We start from the raw sequence: 26,794 nt of genomic DNA, 5'->3' as shown, positions 1-26,794 counted from the left end.
TGGTGCTACATTTAGCTGCACAAATACTTAGACTGGCCTCTCACCCCCTCAAGAAGAAACATGTGATACAGAACTGTTGTTCTTCAAGACTGTGTTAATAATACTTTCAAATGCATTTCATGCCACAAAGAATTTGATCACATATTCATTTCAAGCATATTACTGAAATAAAGTATCTTGTTTCAGTGCAGTGTTCCTTGAAAGTGGAGGCATAATTCTTCTGTGCTTCTCTTTCACAGAAACTTGTGAATTTAATATTTAAGAAATATCTGCATAGAAGAACCCTGGAGATACTTATTATATATGGAAATGCTTACAATATTCAGAATGCTCAGAGCACATAAGCTGATTTCTGATTCTGAGAAAGTAATATGCTGCATATGAATTGATTCGTGCTGCATATGATGATTTGCATTCAGGAGGGAACAAGTTGGCAATTAGTTACTGGGTTCCAAATCACAAAAACAATGTAGGCCACAGGTAACAAAAATGGGTGGCTTTTTACCATTGTTTGATGCAAAAACATTGAAAATACTTGAACATTTGTTAATACAAGAGAGCATGATTTACACAAAGAGTTTAATAATTGAAGTGCCCATATCACAAAAGAACAACATTTCTTCACTATTTTTCTAAATAAAAGAGTTTGATGTCATGTATTAAAGGGCCACTAATTTCTGCATACCACTCTTTGTTTAAATGTAAGCAAACTTATTCCAGAGAAACTATGTTACAATTGCTCACAGAAGGGTTGATAGGAACCAGACACCCAAAGCTGCACAAAAGCTACATCACAGAAGACTATTACAATAAATAGTTACAAATATGCTGCCTGATGTTTTATGTCGTTTTATGGTAGTTTTACAATAATGTTTTGGTCTAAAATATATTTTTAAATCAATTCAAAGTGACTTTTTGAATGAATTATTTTTGTGATATAAAAAAAATCAGTACACATGTCCACCTATTCGTCCTACAACAGTTCAGCCCCACCAGTTCACGCTGAATTTTTAAGGAATGTTTGGCTGCACTGCACTTTTAAAGCAGCATTTTTAGTGCAATACAGCGCAGCCAATCAGATCAGAAGTAATTTGCATATAGCAACAAAGGTACATAAACAAAAACAGTGTTGAATTTTAATAATAGAGAAAAAAAGGAAGAGAGATTGGAAAAATAAATTGCTATTTTAGTACATACAACTACTCAAATGTAACACAGAGCATAAACATCTGGGAAAAGAAACAAATCAAGAGGGAAATACAGCAAACGGCACTTCAAAACGCTTTATTCGACGCTATCTCCATTACCAAACATGGACGCTTGGTTTCACTTGTCAGTGAGAGGGCGCCCTCTTGTGGACTACGAATCCCAGAATTCTGCGCTTCAGCTATCTTTTGAGCCAGTCCGCTAAAGGCGGCGTGGAAAAAGTTCACTCGGGCAAGAAGCTCAGAAAAGGACAGAAAGTGGGACGGCGTGGAAAGACAGCACAAGCCGATGTTAAAGTAAGCTTTCTCTATTCTAAAATCCACTTGTAATCGAATACCACGCGTTGCATATGTGTAAAACCCTTAAAATATTTACACGATGTGGTCTCTGTCAACAAGCTGCACAAGAGGGGCTTGGCAGGGTGGGACAGTGTATTTTGGTCGGCTTTTATCCAGCGATTAATATGATAATATCATAGCGAATGTTTAATACTAGCAAAACTTTCTCTGACTTGAGGAAATGTCCTAATAGGATCTTATTTTACAAGTTTTCTTTATAGACAAGACTGTTTTACTTCCTTCCTTCCAAATAAGGTCCAGTTGGGTCATCGGGAGTTTGGTGTGCATGTGAGAGGTTCATTGTTTCCAGAGCTTCAGTGCTTTTTGGCGTCTCAAGAAGAGAGAATAAGTTGTGTGACGGATAACATCAATTCATATGCTCTGATAATATATTATGTTATTGTTATGATATATATATATATATATATATATATATATATTATACATAATATATATTATTATATATTATATATATTATGTTATTATATTATGACTTATGTTCACTTAACCACAGCTTGTGAGTGGTGCATATCAATGATTTGTTCATTCACTTTTTGAATGGGCATGACCACCTGTACTTTGGTGCATCAGTTTGTATTTTGAGATTAATAGATTAGTTATAATAGCTTAATTTCTGTTTTTCCTGACAGGTATTAGTAACAAGGAAATAATAAATGTTAATTGGACGGTTTCCCAGGCCCAGATTAAGCAAAGACACTTTGCATGATCAAAGAGTTCTTTGCATTGTATAAGTTTCTTCAGTTTGATGCCAGATGCACTGTATGTGGTTCTAAGTAAAACACATTTTATATTACAAGCTACTTATAACAACAGAAGAACCCTTTTGGTGCTGTATAGAACCATTAAACCTTTTCAGACTTGCATTTAGATGCCCTGGATTGGGCTGGGTCCTCCACATTTACTTCAGTTGTCATCTGCTGTGTATGGCTATGGTTTTCTTATTATAAAAGCTTTTAAAACTGTTCACATGGGATTCTTCACTGTTAAAACTAAAACATAACTTAGGATCATGTTCAGTAGTCTTGATATTGGCTAATAAAAGTTAAGCACTGCTAAAGAGCTGCTTGTGTGGGTGTACATTACAAAAAGTATGTATCAAAAATTTCCATTTTCTAACCTCTCTCCGTCCCTTAGTTAATTAGGCTGTTTTTCTTACTGTGCTGTTAAACTGGTGTATGTAAATGAACGCTAATAGGCTGTCCTGTATTGTCTATCATTCAAAAATGAGTCTGGGCGGAAACACTCCTGATAGCTTCTGCTTGAGTGGCCAGGACTTAACTGCTATAGGTTGAGTAGGTGGATATATGTAGATTAGATGACAATGACATCGCAAAACAGTTTATTCAAAATAGACTGCTTTTACAGATTAGTTTCCATATATGGACTGTGTAGATTGGGATGGGAGCTGTGAATGTTGAAAGTTTGGCAGTGTTTATATATAAACCTTTATATATTAAACTCTATTAATGAAAAAAGCAAAGAAGATTCAGCTTCCAATAATATGGGCCCTTTAAAGACTTCACTTGTTTTTGTAGACAGTATTCTAAGTAGTGTTTTGTACTGTGTAACTCTGGTGTCATTGTGTTTAAACTGAGCTTTTATAATAAGAGTTTGTTTTTCAAAAAGCCACTAAATCTTGCTGTTTAGATTAACTTTTCTGATCTGCTTCCCAGAAAATGTGTATTTTTATGGGTGCTAATGCATGCTTCAAATGACGCTTGTCTTAGTCATTTATCAACTTAATCTTACAAGAGAATTACAAGAAAAATTGTTTTAAATTATTGTAGACCACACATTTTTGGCACCTCTGCACTTCGTTTACTTTGCACGCCCTCCCTTTGCCGTACTAAGTCCTCTCTTCAAATGAAGCATATGTAAAGAAAACTAAGACCATTCCTTTATATCAGATGTTTCCTGATTCTAGATGATTCATGGTATTCTGGGTTCTCTTCTTTAGCTTGCCCCACAGGGTTCAGTGGGCTTTGGGTCAAGAGACAGGAATGGCCTCTGCAAAGGCTGTGGTTAGTAAACCAATTTATTTGTGCATTATGTGGAATTCTTTGAATTATTGAAGATTCAACCATGGCCCATGTCTATCATGCTTATTCTAATAAGATCCACAACATCACTGATACACCTCCATAATCTACAGCGGGGGTTCTTTTTGACTTTTTCTGGCCAAAACCTCTTCATGTGTTTGTCTGCTTTTGACCCTCGAACTCATATTTAGTGAACAGGTACTTATATTTGTGGTTTAATGACAGCATATGCTTTCTTCTTGTAAGCCTTCCATATAGTTTGTTGGTGTGGGGGTGGCATTTAATTGTAGCTTTGGAGACTTGGTGACCCCACCAGCTCTTGCAGTTGTGCAGTTATAATCCTTGGAGAAAGTTTTGCTTAAGAAACATCCTCCTTCCTGTGTGTCAGGGCAGAATACACTTGCATTCTCCTCAAGGCCACTCTAATTATTTCAAACTTCTTGAAGAATCTCATCATGCAAAGAACCATTTAAATTTGAAATGGTTCTATGTAGAACTCATAGTTCTGAATAGAACAATATTTTTAATGTCTAGTTGTTGAGTACTGAAATTGCTATTGTCAAGAGTGATGCTATTTTTATAACCATTGTGGAGGATCCTGTCTTACGTCCGTGAATGAACAAGTGACTACAAAAATAGCTTGAAAAATTGCTTCACAACCTTTTGTCAACAACCCTTTTTCCTATTTGGTTTACATGTTTTCTGCAATGGCTATACAAATGTGTTTATAAATCTTCAGATCCTATCCATGTTGCTTGTTGACTAGGATGTTTAGCCTGCATGTCACCTCATATATTCACTGAGGTGGAACAAAAAGAGACCACTAAAGAATAAATGTGTAAAAATCACAAACCGCCTGTTTATTTAATTTCCAGTTAAAACAGTGAAGTTAATTTTTCAAATATTTCTAATGACATTCTGCTTCAGTTCAGGGGTATCATTAGGTCAGGGGTATCAACCTCAACCATTAAAAGACCCATATTAAAAGATCTTAACATAACCAAGGCCAAGAGAGCGTTTGTATTTTAATATGCCCATATGTCAACAGCAAAATATGGCCACCTGTAGTAAACTATTAAAAAATTACATGTGAATTCTTGATATAACTTCATTAACTACAGATAACTTTTAAATCTCTTTAAATGTCCCCAGGATGTTGTTCTTTTAAACCTACCTGTGTGCTTGATCCCAAGACCTGACATATTTTATTCATTAATTCTTCATCCGTTTCTGAGCTGCTCAGTGTTGATAGTGTTACGTCGGTTGAACTGTAGCTGAAACGCAGCTGGTGTGTTTGGTGATATTACATTTGCAATTGGGTAGAAAACTGTTGTCCCATAGATTGTTGTTGGGATTGGGGTGTTAGTGCAAATATCGTTGCAGCGCACGCTGGGGATTATAGTGCTGTTGATTGTGAAATGGGCAAATACGAATGAAAAAGGGCCAAACTGGATTGTGCCATTGGCCTGATCTGGCCTGTGGGCCTTGTGTTTAACACATGGGCATTAGACGGATAGTAATCCACTTGCATAATGAAGACTTAAGTCAAAGGAAAATAAGTAGAAAAACAAGAGTTTCCAAAAATGAGCAAATGAAGACAGTGAAAATATTACTCCTAACAACTGTGCAAGACCTGGTAGACAACCAAAACTGTCGCCATCAGATAAACAGTACTTAGGCTTTCATATGTGAGAAACAGACAATTTAGCTCCACTCTTGCTCTAGAAAAATCCACAGGTGTTTCTGTCCATCCCTCCACTGTGAGAAGACAACTCAACATTGTGGGTCTGAAAGGATGTGTTGCTGACAAGGAACTGCTACTGAGAAAAGAAAATAGTCAAAAAAGAAAAGCATTTGCAAACCAAACAAAGAAGCTGCTGGTGTTTTCAAAGCAATGGACTGACCAGACCAGGTCGCAGACCTCAACATCATTTAATGTGTTTGGGATTACCTGGATTGTCAGAGACTGTGTATTTCTGTCTGTCTGTCTGACTGGTGACCGGTCCAGGGTGTATCCTGTCTTTCGCCTGATGACAGCTGGGATAGGTTCCAGCACCCCCCGCGACCTTAGAAGATGTATGATGTCAGAAGCCAAAAATGCAACCAACTTCTAAGACTGAATTTTGGAGGTATTGAAACATTTATTTATAAGACTAAGAGCAGGCCTCCCAAAAAAATGGAAGCTGTAATAAAGGCAGGGGGTGGATTTCTGCTAACTTGGTTTCTGTTTTTTTTCCCTGATGCTAAAAAATGAAATGGCCATTTTGGTTGGAAAAATAAATGGTTAAATAAATAAAGGGCAGTCTCTGAATTTTGATCAATGCTGGTATTTTTATTTGAATAATTTCATTTCACATTTAGATTGCTCTTTTCCCTGTAAGATCTCACAGCTCTTTTAAAGCAGTTCACATGAGTTTGTTGTTTACACTAAAGCGTAATACAGGGTTTAGCAGTGTTAAGGACCTTACGTGCTTGCAGACTGCTATTCAAAATACTGTTTTAGTGAATGCCCTGGGTGTTATTGCATTTAAATTGGGCTTTTATATTCAGTGTGAGCTAATCGCAGTACGTGCAAAAGACACGTACGAGTAGAGGCACTAAATCTTGCTTTTCAGATAAACTCTTTTTAATGCTCTTGTTTAACCACAATCACATGGCTGCTCAATTCTAGTTTATTGAACTGAATCAGTTCTCTCTGGTCTTTCAGGAACATGAGCTCTACTATTAGCCTGAACATGTCCAGCATATATCTTTAAAGTGGGAGACAAATGTCGAAACATTTCAGGAAGACTTTATTTGGTACGTGTGAACACATGCTGTGCTTCAACATGAATTAGAGGAGATTATGTGCTTTTGAGGCCTTTCCGCACCTTTGTTTAGTTTGCTCAGTGGTTGGTCCTCCGCTTGTGAAAAGAGCCCCTGTCTGCAAATTCAAAACCAAATAACCCCCTGTTTTACATCTGCATCTATGTTGTTTGCAGAGATTCTTTTAGCAGAAAACCCATTGACACTTTAAGGCGACAATAAGTTGTTTGGTTTAGTTGGTTGGTTACAAGCAGTGTGGTGTCTCACAATACACAATTTAAACTAATGGTGTCAAATGAGGTTTTTTGGAATGATACCATAGAAGGTGTACAGAGAATTTTTCTTATTGTCTGATAATTTAAAGTGCTCCTATATGTGTGATTTCTTTGTTGTTTCAGTTCTGAATAAAATAACTGTAAATGATCTAATATGTTGACTAAGTACAGTATTTGTTATTAACATTTAGATTTCTGTTGATAATATAAAGTGTAGAGATAGAGTAACCGAATAAATGAAGAGTAGGGAGTGGCCAGTCCAATTTAATGGAGCCGATTAAATAGTGAGGAAAACCATGCCAGCAGCTGCATCGACATATGAGTGCTGACTCACAGTCTTTCTCTCTCTCTCTCTCTCTCTCTCTTTTTCCCTCCCCTCTTTAGCTCTTTCTCCCACCGTCTGGCCCTCTCCACCTCTCTCATACACTCTGTCCCTCCCCCCCACCTTGTTGCTCCTCCTACTTTGTCCCTTCTCCATTACCACCCTCTTGCCCTCTCCTCCCCTCCTCCCTCCCATTCACTGAACAGGAGGTGCTTTCACTGCATGGGACACTAGAGAGAATGTAGCCAGGGAATGTGCAGAGGACACGACAGGAGACATTGAACGTGACTTCTAGGCTGTCATCACCGGGGGAAACACTTGCCCTTTAACCCAATGCAGGAGTCTTTCATTTGAGTAAGTAACCCCATAGAACATTTACACGAGTCGTGTATTTTAAACATATTGGAAATCTGTGTGGGGCGCTGTTGCTGCAGTATGGTTAGTTTTTCTACCGGCATTGGAGGCTACTTTGTGTTCATACTAGAGGGCAGAAACAGCTGTATCAGTTATTATATCAGCTTGCATAGAGCTTCATATGAATTCTCACTTATTGAATGATTGACAGTGAGTCCAGTTGTGCTACATGAGAAATGTTTTTCTTTAATTCATTTATATTTGACTTCTCTGTAAATACTTATTTTATTCATATCATAGCTGGCATGAAAAAACATTGAATCTTCAAAATAGTAACTTACACAAAATGTGTGTTAATGACAAGATTTCATTCTGACTAAATTTAGACTCTTTCTGTTGGTCCACTCATCGTGAAATGTTTACGCAGTATTCAGGGTTCAGCTCACATTTTCAAATGGGACTTAAAAAAAACAAAATATAAGTATTTTAGCGGTTGACAGTGATGATATGTTTGTTTGACAAAGGATAATAAGGAGTAAAATAGCTGATGTTAGATATATAAATGCTAAGTAGCATCTTCTACCCTGGACATGTGACCCATTTAACAGCCAAAAGTTGGCATGAGCACAAAGCAAACACTGCATACATACGACAATGCTTGGCTGTCAGTCTAATGTCCTCATAATTCAGGGTCATTGCCGTCATTAGGAAATGTCAAAGTGTTCTTATGTGGACATTGTTACTGATCACACATTTATTGTTGAAATTATTATCAGAATCTCTTTGCTTTTGTATTGTTTACGGTGTTCAATCAGTGAAAGTTTATATATGCATTGTTACTGGTACATCATGGTTACTGTGGTTTCAGGCTCAGTTAGTAAAATTTAGGAAGAATTTCAAATGTATTCACCCTATCTGGAAATGGCTGCCCCTGTGGTGAGGGAGACATGGGAGCTTGTACAAGAATCCCATGTAAACATGTGTTAGCTTTAAATGGCACTGTTGTTAATTTTTCCCACTTTATAACATTTTAGAAAACAGAAACACATAAATGATGTGAAGACCTTCACAATCTACAAATCAGTATTTTAAGACACAGTGAGTGAGTGACAGAAGGATCATCTTGATCACATCAGCTTTGAAAGTTGATGCTGTTTCCTATTTACCCACAGTGTGACAAGTAATAATTTAACTAGGCTTGTTATTTGTTACCAGGCATTGGTGGAAGGGGCTAGAGTTTGATGGCTGCAGTTTGTTCACTCTGTCTCACTGTTTAGAGAGCAAGTGAAGAAGTGAAGTAGCTTAATGCCCAACTGAGTATGGTACAGTATGTGTAGTATGAGTATGTCTATGTATAGTAGCATTGAAAAGTCTGCACACACCTAATTCACCTCATTTGTACTATTGTACACATTTTGTAATGAAAATGGAAAAAATTATGAAGGGACTAAAATTGTAAACCAGATTCTAACTGTGTAGCTTATAATACTTTACAGAAGTCAGAGACGACCATTCATTTACTTCATTTTATTTCTGTGTCAAGAAAAAAGGAAAAACTATATTTTTAAGAAAATGTTACACTGAAATGTGCTTTTTTTCTCTAAATAAAGCATGTCCAACCTTTGCGCCTTTATTACAGTTCCTTTCTTTTCAGGAGACTTGCTTTCAGTTTTTCAGAGAAAATTGCAGGGATATTTTTCCATGCTTCTAATGTTCTTGTTTTGCTTCTCACCATATTCCACTAATTCAATACACATTTCATGAAGTTGAGGTCTGAGCTTTGGGGTGGCTTCAGCATTTCTTTTACTTTCACCATGTAAAATGCATAAATTGTACTTATTAGTTTTAACTGGAAATATAAGAATAGTGGTCTTTGACTTGTGCACAGTACCATAGGCGTTCCTCATCACACCCTGACCTCAGCAGTCTATACATATTTCAGAGATTTCCTCTATGAAAAGCCTTTCTTCTTGTGGCATGTTTCATAACAAAGTGAAGGTAATTAATCCTTAATTGAATTTAGTGCAGCAGAGTATGTGAATAAAAATGGTTGAATGTTGAATAAAAATGGTTGTATTCATAGTTGTTATTATATTTATACCACTGTACCATACTGTACTGTTTCACTGTATACTGGCAGATAAAATGGAGAACCTGTATAAGGGAGAGGCAGCGGTTTCAGGTTAATTTTTAACCATGACTGTGGTTTGATGTACTGTGCTGATTTGGACTGAATCTTAAATAGTATCTTACTCCCTATGTAGTGTACACATTGCAGTGTAATTCATGAAACAATGGCTTCAACACCATAATAGTACACTATAGGTCCAGAGGAGCTATGCATCATGTGGGTAGTGCACTGCACTTAAGGAATAGGGGTACCATCTTGGAGATGTTGAAACTAATGTTGAAATTAATGATGTAATGTTCTGTAAGTCACAAGTCATTTGCCTAGATGGCAACATTGGCTGTTTTGATATGTTGTATGTTTTACTGCTCGAGGCATTAAAATGAATTGCTTTGCATTATTTTTCTTTGTGACCTGTATGCTTCGTTTCCTTGTATAAGCTAAATGCTAGGCCTGGGATTTTTGGGAATTTGTTATTTCTGAGTTTTTAGCAAGTACGCCAGGGTCCACTCTAAAGCAAGACCAAATAGAAGGGCCACAAAGACAGTGACTTTATTCACTGAAAGTATTGTACCCTTATGATCCATTATGTGTGCAAATACAGAGGATGTTATGGATATAGAGGCTAGATTTTAGCATTAGCATATATCCCGAGAGTACTTAATACTGATTTTAATATTAATAAGGAGTATGACTTCAACACAGGATTGAAAAACTGACAATAAACACTGTATCAAAATTAAACACCATGTCGCTGATATGCCCCTTGGCTTCTTTGGAGAGTCTCTTATTTTCTGTCTTTCATGGAAATCACTGTCAAAGAACAAAACTAGGGACCTAAGGGCATCCTATCAGGGTAAATGAGAAGGGAGGGGGCTCGGGAGGGGCGGAGGCTATGCTAAACATAGACCTACATTCAAATGACTGGACTTTTTTTTTTTTTTGGAAGTTGCTTATAAATTGTGAATTTTGGGACTTATTTTGTTAGAATGTGGCATTGAAAACGTTACATTTTACAATGTCATATGAATCAGCAGTGTATTATCAAGGCACCGTGAAGTCAGTCAGGGCTTTGACACATAAAGCAGCAAAAATTAAATGAAAACTTGACCTCAGAATCAAACATTGCATCAAATCTGAAAATCCGTGAGTTGTCACATCCCTCATATTAATTGTTTAGCGCCTGAAGGACTTGAAGTTGTGCAATACTTTCAGCCACCTTGGACTTAAGGGTGGCCAAGATTATGCTTGTTCACTCCAGCCAAGGAGTACATGCTGTTCTCTACTATTAACCAGCACTTTTCTCTCCTTTAGTCCAAATTGCATGAAGACAGTAAAAATAAGAATGAATGCAATGTCTCAGTACCTTATCTGAACTGCATTGTATGTGAATTCCCTAACTTGGCAAATCACGACAGAAGCACATGACAGAAGCTTCTGCTTTGGCTGCACTGATATAACTCTGTCCAGACTATTTCTGACCTAACTAGGCCTGAAGCATGCATATGAGGCATGTTCTCAAAATCAGTTTGTATCACTTTATGACTTTTTATTTTAGATTGACAGTGCCTCTGTTCGCATGTGTACCTTGGTGAGTCATCACTTGTTCAGAGGTTACAGTTATTTGTCTTTGGGGGGAAACAGGAACTATTGTCAGACACTTTACAGATGTTATTGGAATAGGTACTTGGAATCCTTTAATGAGACCACACTAAAATCACTTTGAACTTAAAATAAAACAGCTTATGATTCATTGTGCATGTCCTAGTTTGAAAGCATAATCCTATTCAGAAAAGTTAGGATACAGTGTCTACTGTGCTTTGTGTGTGGGCTTTTTTTGTGCAATTATTTGTCCTTGAACCCCTTTGGCAGTTCTTGCCTTATAATGCTAGAGAGAGCATGCAGGATAGCATGTACGCAGTAGGCACTGTTTGTTAGCCAACACTGTTGAGATAGTGGGCTGATAGGAAAAAAAAGGTTTATATCTGTACTGCGCGACATCCTTCAGTGTTTATTGTAAACAAATACACCACAATTTGATACGAAACTACAGGTATCAATTATTACCAGCACTATAACATAAACAAAAATTATTGCAGAATACTGTATTTAATAAAAAATTATATTTAAGTCTAATAATCATGAAATATGAAATAGGTATAAAATAATAACAGATGAGAAGAAACATAGAAATAAAGTGAAATTAAATAAAAAATAGACTCAAAAAATGAATAAAGTTAATATATAAAGAATATAAAAGTAATATATAAAATATAAAGTATTGTGTTTCTAATGAAAATGTAAATGAAATCCACACGATTCACAGTTATTTGTTATTTTTGATATTCAAGTGTCCAAGAGAATTTGAGAGTTAATGAACTGATAACTGGTTAGGTGCATTAAAAAGTATGTTATCTTTGTAGATAACCAAACTGGTGTCCATTTGAAAGCATGTTGTAGTATTAAAGTATTAAAAAAATTGCCTGATGGACTTGGATGAGTACTAGGGACTGCCTCTTCAGATGAGCTAATAAGCTAACATAGTTAACCACAGCAATGTTTTACTTGTTGTCTAACATTACTCCTCAGTGCACAACGTACCAACCAATATTCTATGTGCATGAGGAACTATTAAAAACTCTTGTAACTGGAGTTCAAAAGTGCTTAAAAATATGACAGCAGTGTTAAAATATTTTATGATGATCTGTGTTCAGAACACAAGTGCATTTCTCTGTATAGAAATTAGAGGTGGGCAATATGGCTGAAATGTAATATCACAATACCACAAGATGCTTTTATGATGCATGATATGTCACTGTGTTTATTATTCTGATATCTAAGTTGGAACAGACAAAATAGAGCCACATTTAAAAAAATGAAAAACTGAATCCATTGATTTGTGTTTAACGTTGTTGCCTTTTGATTGAATGGGAACTTAGGAAGACTTTTAAGTACTGCGATGTCCACAGTACTGAGAAAAGCTCAGAAAAAGCATATTGTGACAATTTATTACAACAACGATAAATATTGTCATGTTGTCCAGCCTTGATAGAAAGGATTAAGCATTTTGCACAAAAGCGCCATTGGAACCCATTCATTTTGGACTTGCTGGGGAAAGTTCTGTAGCATCTGACAAACTCACAGGACATTACTAAGTGGCAGTTATTGGCATGCTTACTTGCAAAATAGACTTACCACATTTCACTTTCCTGTTAAAATATAATATTAGTGTTTCATAGATTTCCTGTAATGGCAAATATCTGAATAGCAAAATATTAGAATGGCAATGCTAGCAACGAGTGCTAGAGTACTTGGGCACATCTCTAATAATAATAATAATAATAATAATAATAATAATAATAAAAACATTGTTGTTCATTGTATAGCTTACAATGTGTTTTACTTTGCAGCTAAATTAATTCAGTTTCTGCTTTTCTTATATTAGGTTATGTGGCCTTGGTTGTAAATGCTGAATGATTGCTTTACTGCTTCTCCTTATCTAAATTCAACCACACCTTTGCTGCACTGCACAACCTTTTGATCACTTATAGACATAAAAGCTTCTAGTAAAAGGAAACTGCTAATGGGAAACTTCACATTGTCTTCCTTCTTAGTGCCTGTTGCTTTCCTTCTTATAAACTGTTGTTTACTTCAGGACTGGGCTAGGAAGGGCTGTTTTTTTCTAATGTAGGAGCTTGTCTGTAATCCCATTGGTTTCCATGCGGATGTGATTGATAGAACATTAACACCATCTCTCTTGTAATCATCATATAAGAGCTTGAAACAGCAGCATCCTTTATATCTCTAAACAGTAGATGAGCACGAGGTCAGATACACCACTGATGAAAGCGATCTGTGATACAGGGACAAAAGCCGTGGAAAGACAGAGACAGAAAGAAACGGAGAAAGCAAGTCAGCTGTGTGGACGTGAAGACTATGGTAAACTGTGGCTTTTTTTGCATTTTAACAGAGGATATGAAGCGTTATATTTTCTGGTGTAAGGTGTTATACAGTGGAGTATAGAATATATGCAGAGGTGATTCGTGAAGGTTACAGTTATAGATTTTGCAGACATTATTAAACTTTTCTCACAGTATTTTGTTTCTGTTTAGCTTGATTACTTGATTAAAAATCAAGAATCAATGAAACTTTCTTTTCTGAAAGCATTAGCAAAGACTAGTTGGCAAATCTCTTGATGATATTTTAAATTGTCTTACTGGTCACTCTTTAAATAAGAAACAGATGATGGACATTTCCATGTATGTGCATTCTTACCAGATTTTTTCATTTCTAAATATTTTTGATTTTCATTAGTGAAGTCTTTAAAAGTATTTCACCAGTGGGGTATTTTGGAGTCATTCAGTGGTTTGGTATTGTTAAGTCGGTTTCTATTTGCACTGTTTTACAATCTATTATTTGTCAATTAAGTGCCAAAATATTTAGTAGATTACTCAGGTGTGAAAAAATGCTACTGTTTAAAAGTTTGTAATCACTTTTTGATAATGTGGTTGCAGATCAGTTCTAAAAGGGTTTGAATCTGTTAGTCATCAGGTTTCAAGTGATTAGTGGGACACTAGACAGCTGTAAAATAGAAATAAAGAAATGTTAGATGTGTCTGGGATGAAGAATAAAGCTGCAGATGACTGTAAAATAACCGAGAAAGCTGTATAACATTTGAGAATTAACTCATCATATTTCAAAATCAGAGATCAAATCTAAATGTAAGTTCAATATATCAACCTCTTACAATCTCAGACTTACTACACACTAAGGCTTATTATTCAGTAACTACAGCGACTTCATTGCAAACTGGTTAAGCTATACTTAGGTTATAGATTTGTGTGATGAAACTTTGGGCCTGCTGGCAATACCTGGCCATATAAGGGATTAATAAAGGGTTAACCAGTTCAGTCAGTTCACCTTTAAGTTTTGAATGACATTGTTGGTGAATATTTTGTAGTACTAAGGACTTGCACAAAGAGCCCTTTATGGCATTTTTACTGTTAAGACTGCATTGCAATTATTCTTGAAGACAGTTAGTTCCTGAATAGGGGAATCCCACATGGTCTCACAACGATTTTGTAGGGTTTATGTTTTGTAGAGTAAAGCTTGTAATATTTTTATATGCTGATGTTGCTGCTCTTTTAGTGTCTCATAAGGAAAAAATAATTGAGAATGTTCTCAGCACAGAAGTTCAAAATGTAAGCAAAAGGTGATCAGATAATAAATCATCCCTACAGAGGAAATATAGGGTATTCTTTTTAGTTCTAAAACAAGGGTTGATAAATTGCCTGTAAAAGTGGGAGAGGATGTTATTACTAATAGTGTAAACTACCTTAGCTGTGAAGTAGAAGGTGAAGTTATGGCTTTAAAAGCCAGTGGGGAGTCCTCAGGGTCTTCTCGTGGTTTCTGTGGGAAAAAAGCATTTCTATAAATTTTGGTTGTTTTTTTAGTATAGTAATCATTCTGTACATATTGTAGTCATTCTCTTATTTCATTAAGTTTAGGTTGGAAACCTAACATTTTTGAAACACTCAATGAAAAATTATTTAGTCAGAATTGTTTTTCTTAGTGATATTTTAAAGAAGCTCTGGTGGTGTCTAAGTAGATATAGCCAAGCTATCTTAGAATTTCAGGAGCTGAATTGAGGCCCCAACCCATCAGATTAACTACTAACATGATCAGGAATGGTAAGTGGAGTAAGCCAGTCACAGTTTGATTTACAGTGAGGGAAAAACATTGTGTCAGATCTCTTTACTGCTAAACCATTAAAGAGGTAAAATACATGCTATATTTGTTACAAATAAAACATAGAATGTCTTGTAAAAGCTTCAACCATCCACATTTAATCTTGAATGACCAAAAAATGTTAAAGCGAAACACTGTTAGCTTAATGCTAACATTCTAGTAGAATCCCATGGGGCAGTAGTAGAAATGAACGTTACTGTAGATTTTGCTAGTGCTTGCAGGAGCTCTGGCTCAGTGTCACTTTGACTTTGCTAATCTGGTACCAGATTATCATAGAAACTCAAAAACAAATTACAAATGCTCCATAATTAAGTGTTATGAGTTCAAAATGTTTCCTGCATACACATTTAGAGGCTGCTCATTTCAGAAAGCTGCATTGGTTAGCAGTGGAAAGTAGAGTTTCTTATGCTTAGAAACCCTCAAAGTCATTATTCAAGAAGGTTTAAAACCTAATGAGGAAAGAATACGTTTTCATATTCTGGGGCTTTGCTATGGCATAAATGTTCTACAAAACTACAGTATGCATCAGAAAGGATATTTAAACTACATTTAAAAAGATTTAAAAAGTTATTTAAAAAGTTATTTGGCAACATGATAACAAGCTGAGTTATTTTTCATTGTGTGTTCTGAGAGCATCTTACAGAAATAATCCACTCTGTGTGTTGTGTTATTGTGTTGTGTTATATTTATTCTGCCTTTCTGTTTTATGTGAAAAGACCCTTAATAGGAATACAGATAAATACAGAAGTTTGGGTGCCCATGGTAAAATGACTTGTTTTGAAAATAAGTGAAAATAATTGAACACATCCTCTACAGAGAACAAACTTCTGCACATTTTAATGCATAATGACTGTTTATTTGCAAAATATGTCATATTGACTGAAAAAGTAAAACAATAATGTGTCCTGTGCAATAGTTTTATGTTTTTTCCAGTATATTACACTTGTGCACAAAATTTGGCAGAAATGGCAGTTTAAGTATGTTCCTTGTAGAGGATTTGTTAACTTATTTTCAACAAAACATGTCATCTGAATGGGGGTCTTCAAACTGTTTCATACAACTTTAAGCTTCAAAGGCTTTGTTGTATTTTAGGACTTTGACAAATCAATGTAATATGTGCAAAGCTATACAATGTTATATGTGCTTTAATCAACAAACAAAATCAGTCAATCAATTAATCAATCAGTCAAGATGTGATCACTAAACCTAACACTGACCTTAAGTTAATATTTGTAATATTTTCAATTTCTTAAGTTTTGCAGTAGTGAAGTGGCAGGTCACCACTTTAATATGCTGAAACCATTTTTTATTGTTGAATGTTGTTTGTATGTCAGGGGTGTTCAGGTGTTTGTATGCTTGTTCCAAGTAGTGTTTCAGTGTTTTGTGCTTATAAAGCCCCACTGATGGATGCATCATGTGACCAAGCCAGTTCATAGTCCTTTGGTTTCCTAGGAAACCATTCAGGGTGCACGTACCTTTCAGCCAACCACAGACAAGATGCTCACTTCACATTGAATTTACCCCTCCCTCTAGTGCTTACTCTTTAATTCATGTCTGTTGTTCAGTATGGTTTTGACAGGCTGAAAAAAAGGGATTTATCTCAAGTGCTTCCCTTCATCATGTTTCATTTTGTCTTTTCTGTTAGTCTGTCTCTTTCTTTCTCTCTCTCACTCTCTCTCACTGCCCCTCCTCCCTCTTTCACTCACTCTGGCCTGTGTGACAATACACACGTACACACACCCTCTTGCTACAGCACGGCTGGCACAGAGCATGGCTGAGTGGGTGCCGGCCGGCCTTGAGATATCCTACACTTCAACTTTGCTCCTCATGTGATCACTGTGAGAGTGACTTCACTCTTATGGCCAGAAATAATGTTGCTTAATTACTGTAAACCCACTGAAATGTATCTGAAAGCTTCCGGCCTTCAGACTGAATTTTACAGCTTGTAGCAGCTTTGACATTTATAGAGTTGACGTTATTACTCCTAACTTGGGAAACCAAACTTGTGTTCTTTAGAATGTACACCATTGTAGGCAAAAGTTTGACTGCCCCTGGTCAAATGACATGTTTTGTTGATTTTGAAAGTAAGTAAAGTGAAAGTAAGCTAACACATCCTCTACAGAGGACACACTTCTGCATATTGGAATGCAAAATTACTGTCTATATACTGAATTTAAAATATTCAGAAAAAATAAAAAATATGGTCTGTTCAAAAGTGATCACACATGTTATATTTTATTGTTTTCCCACATGTTGAAGAAATTTGCAGAAAAATGCTATATTTAAATGTGTTCCCTGTAGAAAAAAAAGTATGTGCTAATTTTACTGATTTAAAAAAATCAACAAAACATGTTAAAAAGAGTTCGCTGAACTTTTGCATTTGACTGCATTCATATTCTTTGATATGGAGGCACGGCAATACATGCTGTGAATCGAATACAGTTGGCCCTAACAGCATTTTCCATGATTTGAATGCTTGTTGATATTTCCCTAAAAACCTGTGCCGGAGTAATATGTTCAGTATTGTAATTCAAAATACATGCAGTAGTTGTACTGATAGTGTATAGATGTAGTGATAGTGATTGGTAAAAGCAAAAATGATTGAATGAGTACTCAAGGAGTCATAATATTGGGGCCAGGCCTAGTTAAATTTTATACAATACAACATGTGTTTGACTTCATGTTCCACATACCTGAAACTACTTTGTGTGTATATATATATATATATATATATATATATATATATATATATATATATAATATGAATGTGAATGTTCTTTTAGCTTTAAAAAATGCATCTGGAGATACAAAGGGGGTAACATCTTGATATTTAATATGTCATGGTGATTTGATATATGAGATAAAAGCATTATTATTCATGCACTTGTACAGATGAATGCAGTGCTGCATCTAAGAGTGAGCCTATCCTCTTTCAGATCAATGCCACAGTGCAGGCTGGCCTGCTTAGGAGAAAGTGATATGGGGTTATATAAAAGAGTCACTGTTGTTTTCCCATGCATTCTTTTTCCCCCAACACTCTAAAAGCAAGAATCAAGTGAATAAAGTTGTTCTGTAAATATTTGACCACTTTGCTGTTTGTCTACATGTTAACTTTAGATGTATCATATGCAAAATGAGAAGAACCTCCAAAAGAAAACAGTGTGATATACTTTTTTCCTGTCAGCAAAAAAGCACTACATTTTCACTGTTTATTATTTTTTTTATTAATGTTTATTCATTTTAATGCTTAATGCCAGCATGCATTGTTTAAACTGTTATTAACAATGAAGTTGATTTTGTAGAGAGAACATAAAACCTATTCCAGCATCATTGCACTAGTTGTCTGTTTGCTGTAAAACAGCTAGTTTTTCCTTTAGTATTTAAAGCAGTAAATTGTTAATGGCACCCTCAGATATACAACAGAGTGTCTAATGGACAAGTTGGATTATGGTCAAATGGTGGCTTGCTGATAATTCCCCTCGTAAAATGTGGTGGAGCAGCTTTTAATTTTCATGCTCCAAAGAATTTTTTTCCTAATTAGATCAGTCCAGCACCTTCTGTTTACAGTTTAAAACACAAACAGAACTTATTTACTACCTTTAGCTTGAATTCATTTGATTCTTTTTTACAGTTCTCTTATTCATTTACTCTACACACTTTTGTGTAGCACTTTTATGTGTGTATTTGCAGCATTATGGGTTTATATGAAAAGATTCAATTAAAAAAAAAACTTATGCAACTATGAAAATGTCAAAGTTGTGCTCCACTTAATTATTTCTTATGAATTTTGTTCTACATTTCTAAATTATATCTTAAATATTGAGTTTAGCTTTTCCAGGATGACTAAACTGAAATGGAACATAAATTGGGTATATTTACCACTCCAAGAGTAATATTTTATTTTAAATAAGCTTGTTTAAGGTTAAACAGGTTATCTCATTGGAGGATTTCTTTTGTTATATCATGTAGTATCTTATGTTTTAAATCTAATAATTCAGTCAGTTTTCATTTTTTGCCATTTTTCTGTAGTATTCCAACATTTCAATTAAATCTATCATTGTTGTGAGTGGGCTTCAAACATGAGAAATATAAATGCTATTTTATGATTAATAATTAAACTTTTATCAGAGTAATATAAATATAAATATAAAACAGAAAAACACATTGTTACAAAGTTTTGATATGACAGCCAGGATTTACTGCCATTAGAACTGACTGCTATTACTATTAGTATTCACTTCTACTATTACTAGTATTAGCAGTGGTATTTAGAGCTGGTATCTAATTGAAAACACCTCATATTTTACCTTTTGTGTCTGTTCTTTCTTTTTGTCAGATGAGTAAGTAAGAGCGCTCTACATCTATATGAATCCTTTCCTCTTTCTCTGATCCGATAGAGGGAGGCACAGCTATCCTGTTTTGGGCCTTCAACACACATAATCCTGAATCCCACCGGCTCCATCAGCCCACACCTTCTACCACTTTCCCCTGCTGCTGTTCCCTCTCCTTCAGACTGTCCCCTACAGGGCCTCCTGGAGCCCCGGGCATCCTTCAGCCTCTGCGGGGAGCAGGAGGAGGGATGTGGCTCCCACCTCTGCCTCGCACCTGGAAACTTGAGGCATGGCCCTGTCCTGGATAAATCACACCAAGATGTGTCCACTCTCACAGGCAAGAGAATTTTGGTACTATTAATCCAGGGGTGAGTGTGGTGGTCAATTATCCTTAAAGTGTTATAAAACTATGTAATGTTATAGCTTGGTAAAAAATAAATCAAATTTTTTCTTACCTCAAATGTGGTTGATCTGTCAAGAAATGTGCTTAGTTTTGCAACAAAGCTAATATAGCTGGCAAGTAAAGTGAAAGATTATAATCCACCATTTAGCATCATACAGTCTCAACAGCTTGCCTGAAAACACATTAAGTTTATTTGGTTTCTGACATGTTTGACAGGCTGTTATCCATAAAAATGGAAAGCGAACAGGCAAAATTCAGGTTTTAAGATGGTGTTGCTGTCCTCTGTTAGTGCTGAGCTTTATTATTTGATTATCTGAGATTAATATCTGATTAAGCAGAAGGAGAATTTAAAACCACAAGTTCTTGCTGAATATGTCCTACATTTTTTATTGTAGTCATCTCCAGCTCACGCCCAGGTTTTGAATGTTTTGTAGAGTGCTAAGGGACTGCGATGCTGTTGAAAAGGCTTGTCTCACTCTGCAAGATCCAGTGACATCTGTATTATGCTCGAAAAAGTCCTGCAATTTGATAGAGTACAATATTCACAGATCCACTGGAAGCAGAACAGCCCTACAGCATTTTATGTCCTCTCACATCTGCCACATCACATGTTCTTTTTACATCTTCATAGCGTGTTGAGGTGTTTTTTCTTTCCAAATCTTTCCAGGCCAAATTCTTCTTTTGTTTTTTCATTTGCATAGGCAGGGCAATCACAGCCCCAGTTGCTATTAATTGACCCAGTAGTGGAATTTTGTATTTTTGGGTACAAAAAATATAGAAAGGAGTTTAACATATTGGAATAAAATATAACTTTTGCAAGGGCCGCATTGTATGTTTTCCCCCCAGATATCTTAAATTCAGCAAGTAAACGGTAATATCTTATTTCTTATGATAGTTACCTTACTGTTGCGTATCATACTTCACATATCATACTTCATAATGTAGCTCCCAGACTACTTGTGCTATAGGGACCCAGTGCCTTGCTTGCCTGTTTACTGAGCAAGATGAATAAAATTCACTGTCATCATACTCTAATACCTGATTAGTAAGCATCCCACAGGCAGATTTTCACTATAAAGTGTAATTGCCGCTTTTTTGATGATGGCTGGCTGATAATCAATGACTGTTTCGCTTGCCATAATTGGGGTGGCCAAGAAGGTGGCCCTACTTTATGCTTTGGTGGCGCTGGCCACCTCTGCCCACCCCTTGGCTACAGCTCTGGTCCCAGTATTTATGAAATGCTTGATTCTGAAGAATATATTTTTCTCTTTGAACAGTTAAGCCTAAACTAACCACTTTATTTCTGCCAAAATCAAGATAAAAAAATGAAACCTCTTTTCATTTATTTTTTTTCATATTTAGTTAGGGTACCTAATTCCAGGCTTATTTGGACAATCAAAACTGCAGAAATATGAAAGTAATCATTTTCTCATTCGGAGACAGATTAGATATTTAATAAAACACATAGTATGGATTAAACAGGGAAAAGAACAAATGAGTTTCGGGAAATAATGGTTCCAGTCACTTGCATTACCATCTTTGTCCAGTAGAGTTCAGCACAGATGAGCATTTCAAAGCCTCTCATAGTTTTGCCCTCAGTGTACCATTGAGTTATTGTTTTTCTGTAATATTCAAACTTAATTACACAATTAATTACGTAGTTATGTAATTCACTTCTGTACTTTCTTCTGTACATGAATGCAAATGTGGGGTCACTTGAAAGTTTTGAGCCGTGCATTTTTTTTTTTTTTTTGCACAGGTGATCATGTATTAGTAGTAACTCCCCTATTTAGTATTCCTACCCCAATATTGTGTTTGTCCCTAAACAGTCCAGTCAAACAGTCCAGATATCAGATTTATATTAGTGTCATTAGATAATTGTTTAAAAATGATCGGCATGTTTACATTTGACCGACACTTCAAACCAATATTTCATGATGTGTTTATTACACTCCAGATGAGTAGAATGTTATTGCTCGTCTAAAATGTCTTCACTTTAGACAAAAATAAATGTATTATGTTATATTTCAAGTGTTGTGATGCTCATCAATTGTGGATGTAGTCCTACTTTCTACATTTTATAAATGTTTATGTATTAACATTAACATGGCAGATCCATGTATGAAAAGTATTGAACAAAAAAGCAAAAATTCCCTTATCGATTCTTATAAATGCACACTGTACTATTTAGTGTTGCATGTTGCAGTGTTCAAGTCTGCTCTTGGTCTTAAGACTGTAAAGGGGCAGCCTCAGCCTTGTTTTGCCGTCAGGGAATTGGAAATTGTTCTTGAGACCAGCCAAGTGCAGTGCCTCTGTCTGAGGTCATTTTTTCTGTTATTAATGATAATAAAACAGAATAAAACCAGAATAAAACAGTCCTTTCTGTACATGTTTAAATGTAATCTGTTTGCTGCCTATTAAGGATTAAATAGGTTCTTTCCATGGTGGATTAAATGGGTATTATTTGTTTGCTGATATTCATTTGTCCCAACATTAGAATGTTGTTATTACTGTGTTTCTATTTAATAATAAAATGTCTGTATGTTGTTTGGGTTATATTCAGATTGACTTTGGGTGGTGATTCTGAATAAGTTTAAGGCAGGACAGAGAATAACCTCACCATCATTTACTTCCAACCGTTACCCTGCAAAGTTGGTCTAGGTCAAAAATTTAATAATAATTTATAATAATTTACAATATGAATAAATACAATATGAACTAAAAAAGGAAGTATGGGAACATCTAAATACTCTTTTCACTCTCTGTCTGTTACAGATCTGTGTTCAGGAGCAGATTTGCCTGAGGTTGAGATTGTAAGTTTGCTGACTGAAGAGTTACCCAGATACACTCTGCGGGCAGATTATGTGTTTGGGTATGAGCATGATGACTGGCTGCACACTCCACTGCTGCCACCAGAGGCCGCTCTGGGACTTACCTATGAGCAGATCGACGAAACCCTCAAATACTTCTGTGAGTCTGTGCTTTTCTACCTCCTTCAGTGTCCACTGCTGTTCCATAGCCGGTACATTAAAGCTGCTTGTGTGTTCAGAGCGCACCTGCTCAACTGTCAGCCAGGTCTGATCAACAGAGTGAGACATAGGCATTTTGTGGTTGTACTCAGTCCATGATTGAAGTGGCCTAACACATGCAAAGCTTATTCTAATGATTTTCATTACCTTCAGTAATAGGTTTCAGAATGAAAGAAGCTAGCTGTATATAGCAGTGCAACAGGTTGTTTATAGCACCGGGCACTATCCCTATCCCTATACTATCTCCAGGAATTAAGTTTAACTACTACTACCTACCCACCCTGTATGACCCTAAGTACTGTGGAAGGATTTAGCCAAGTAGGTTTACCCCTTATGCAATTTCTGGTGAACTGCGCTAAACCATTAGCAAGTTCCCCTTGTGACTCCTGTTGAACCACTTAGAGGTAGTTGTCATCAGTACTACTTTTCACCACAAGGGCTGCAACTGTTCCTCTCCCTACTTCTTTCTTTTAATCTTGATTCCTTCTCTTCCGCGTGGACACAGATGCCATATACCATTAAGCCGATTAACTGGATGCTTTAAAGTATAATTAGCCCCTTCTGGTGCTCCCTGTGGCCTCTCTCGGCCAAGCAACACCTTGCCTGGACCTTGTTTCGCCGTGCTGACGTCATTACGGCCAGGTCAGCATGGACAGGTCACTGCCTCACCTCAATGTGGCCAGATGCTTTCAATACTTAGGTGGAGAGGATTTAGCTGTTGCACTAGCACTTGTGCCTAGTCTGTTAGGCTGGTTGGAGATGGGCTTAATGGGTTTTACATGCACACTTACTGTTTATTTTTAAGATTTGAGGGGATTTTGGAATCAAATCTTCAGAATCCACTGACATATGAAGACAGTAAGTTTACTCTGGTTGGTCTTGCCTTTGGTCTTTTCTAGAACTGTACAGAGCATTATACCTTAATCATCAGAACGCCTTTAACCTGCACAATACTGATTTCACAGAGGTTTGAGCATCTTGACATGTAAACAAACACAAGATGAGATGAAAAAATAAGCTATGCATCTGCTTTTGTCTCTTCTGTGATCATGTGGCTGATTAAATTGGTCCTTTGATGCAGTCTGCAATGCACCAGGACAATTAAGCATTTAAACTACAAACATCATGTGGTCATATGTGTCCCTGTCCACCTCCAAAGGTGGTTTAGGTGATCAGATCACAATGCATCTTTGAGATGCACTCGACTCTATTGACACCTGTACTTGATCGGATAACCCAGGATGCATGTTAATATCAGGTGTAAATGAGGCTAATATGAGAAACGGTGGCAATGTGATACTAGGTATCTGTATTAGGCTGATATTAGCAGAAAATGCTTAATTGGAAAGGACAAAAGAATAACTCCAATCCCAATGAAATAACTCTCACTCACATTGTGTGATGAGATATTCTTAGCTGTGATTTTTTTTGTCCTGTACGGTAGTACTGTGTTTGAGTAGTAGAGCATGACAGCTTACTTTTAGTTGTTCATTCTAAAGGAAGTGGTTAATGTTCTTAAATAAAAATAGAAAATAGATTATGGATGATACTTTCAGTATGAGTATCAGAAAAGAAAAAGTGGTATTGTGCCTTCTTTTATCCGCCACATTTCAAGAGTTGAACCTAAAGGCCCCATATCTTACATTTTATTTTTGTGTGTTTTTTTTCCTTGAAATCTACTCAAAACATTTATGTGGTGTAATGTAACAGTTGTCAAAATTCTTTTTACTTGACAATTTTCCAACCTCTCTTTGTCTCTTGGAATTAAACAGGCTGTTTGTGTTACTGTGCCTTTAAGAAGTGTAAAGGTTGTGATAAACTTTCATTACTATGAACTCTGTTGACATCTGGACACTTGCATCTTATGAAAAACCTTGTGCAATGACATTGTGTTTACTTCATTCATCCAACAACGATTTGAAAGATAATGTTCTCCTTCTGTCGACTGGCCTTTTTAAATGGATTGTCGCTCGTTTAGCATTAAGTTGTGTGTTGTTTGTCAGGATTTCAGGGATTGTTGTTTTAACTCTGGTTGATACTAGACAGGCTGTTCTCACAGTGATCTTCTTACCTTTCAGCCAACACACATCTGCTCGGTCTTGTTATTCCAAATTGTTGGAATAGTTGTTCCAAATGCACCTAAACCTCCGTGTGTTTTTGCCTTCAGTGCACTGGTTTGATTTCTTACTCCTTATCTCTCACTACCTTAGTCTTTTCTGTATGCCCAGTGAAAGACATTTTACCTGTACACAAAGTGTATTTAAACTCGGACTGTGTTTATCATCATATGAAAGCAAACAACACACAAGACAAAGCTTTGCTGATGGTTTTTCACATTTGTAATTTTATGGAATTCCGTAGCTCACTCATAAAGTGATTGGGCTGTGGTCTCATAAGCTGCACCACATTACACATTAACCATTAGCCTTAATTTCTGTAGGCTCACCTGGGAGCAGCTCCAGACAGGTTTCCATTTGCTTATAATGACTCTAGAGATAAGAAATATGTTTTTGAAGCTGTTAAGTTGCTGATAAATCATGGTTAAAGCCTCCTGACTGCCTGTCTCAAATTGGCTTAATACTTTGAGGAAATGTGAGCAAATAGTGTGATAGTGTACAAATTTAAAGGCTGAGGTTTTTAGAAACAGACTTTATAAGTCATTATTTTTTACTATTGGTGCTAGATACAATAATTTGTCAGAACTTATTCTTTGACTTAGGATAATTTAAACTACAAAAACAGATTATGCAGAGATGCATGTTGAGATGAAAATACACTGAAGCAACTTTAGCCCTCTGTATGTTCACAATGAAGTACATCAGATCTTTCAAACTTTAGTATGTATTTTGTTAGATAGCAAAATGTTCATGTTAGGTAACAAATATGAAGTTGCTGTTTTGAGCCAGACCATTTATTAAACTGTAAAATGCGCCTCGCTGAAGAAAATATGGAAATGAAATATATACACTGTACAATCCGTTATATTAGATAACAAATATGAAGCGGTTTTACATACATGGTTTTAATTCTGAAGTTTCATTCTGAACGTAAATGCAATGCAACATAACAGTACATGACGGTAGGTTTTTATTGGATGCTTAATTGTCCATGTTTTGTTCGGTTTAAAATATGTTTTGCCTTTTGTTATACAAAGTTTAGGCAGAAATAGGTTGATGTAATAAGCATCTCAGACTGTTACTAAGTGCTTTGAGAAGTTTTATCCCTTTCTTGGAGCACTTTGGTGTGTACCTGACCCAGAATCAACTGTCTGGGGCTGAAAAATTGATGTGGTACAAAGTTAATATTTGATGTAGAAATCATACCCAACTCCCAGATCCTTGAGTGTGTGTGTGAGACTGTCTGAGAGGGAAGTGCAGAGTAACTGCTGAAACAGTAGCTGAAAACCTCAGTGGAGTGTATAAAAGTCCCACAGAAATGTAAAGAATTATCTGATGGGATCTTTTATCTAATTCCCCTCACATTGAAGAGGGCTTTGGAAACAGTACTGCATTCTTACAGTTACATTCTTACAACTTAAATAACTTTACAACTGTTTGACATACATAACCCTTTCCACCCATTGCTTTTTAAATTCCATGGTAAAGCTACACTAGTCAGTAGGGGGAAATAGGCTAAAACTTGACATCTTGGCTATCATACATCACAAGGCGTGCAGGTTTGTTCACACTATTTGATATTCCATTCACACAATTTGATATTCCATTTGATATGATGCCTGATTCAATACACTTTTCAATACAGCCCAAAAAGCCCAAAGCCAAAAAAGTAGTGGCT

The 26,794-nt window shown here is 36.1% G+C and overlaps 1 long non-coding RNA gene across 1 annotated transcript; it reads left to right on the top strand.

The window, feature by feature from the left end:
- The first annotated feature begins 1,408 nt into the window (after positions 1–1,408).
- LOC108438670 lies at positions 1,409–19,774 on the top strand. Its single transcript, XR_001858709.2, has 3 exons — positions 1,409–1,502; positions 7,069–7,360; positions 19,634–19,774. It is a non-coding gene; the product is annotated as an uncharacterized LOC108438670 (long non-coding RNA).
- Positions 19,775–26,794: the final 7,020 nt, after the last annotated feature.

The sequence above is a fragment of the Pygocentrus nattereri genome, chromosome 15 (assembly GCF_015220715.1).
Source record: "Pygocentrus nattereri isolate fPygNat1 chromosome 15, fPygNat1.pri, whole genome shotgun sequence".
Taxonomy (NCBI): domain Eukaryota; kingdom Metazoa; phylum Chordata; class Actinopteri; order Characiformes; family Serrasalmidae; genus Pygocentrus; species Pygocentrus nattereri.
The sequence above is the reverse complement of the archived record's forward strand: the minus strand, read 5'-3'. Positions and strand labels throughout refer to the sequence as shown.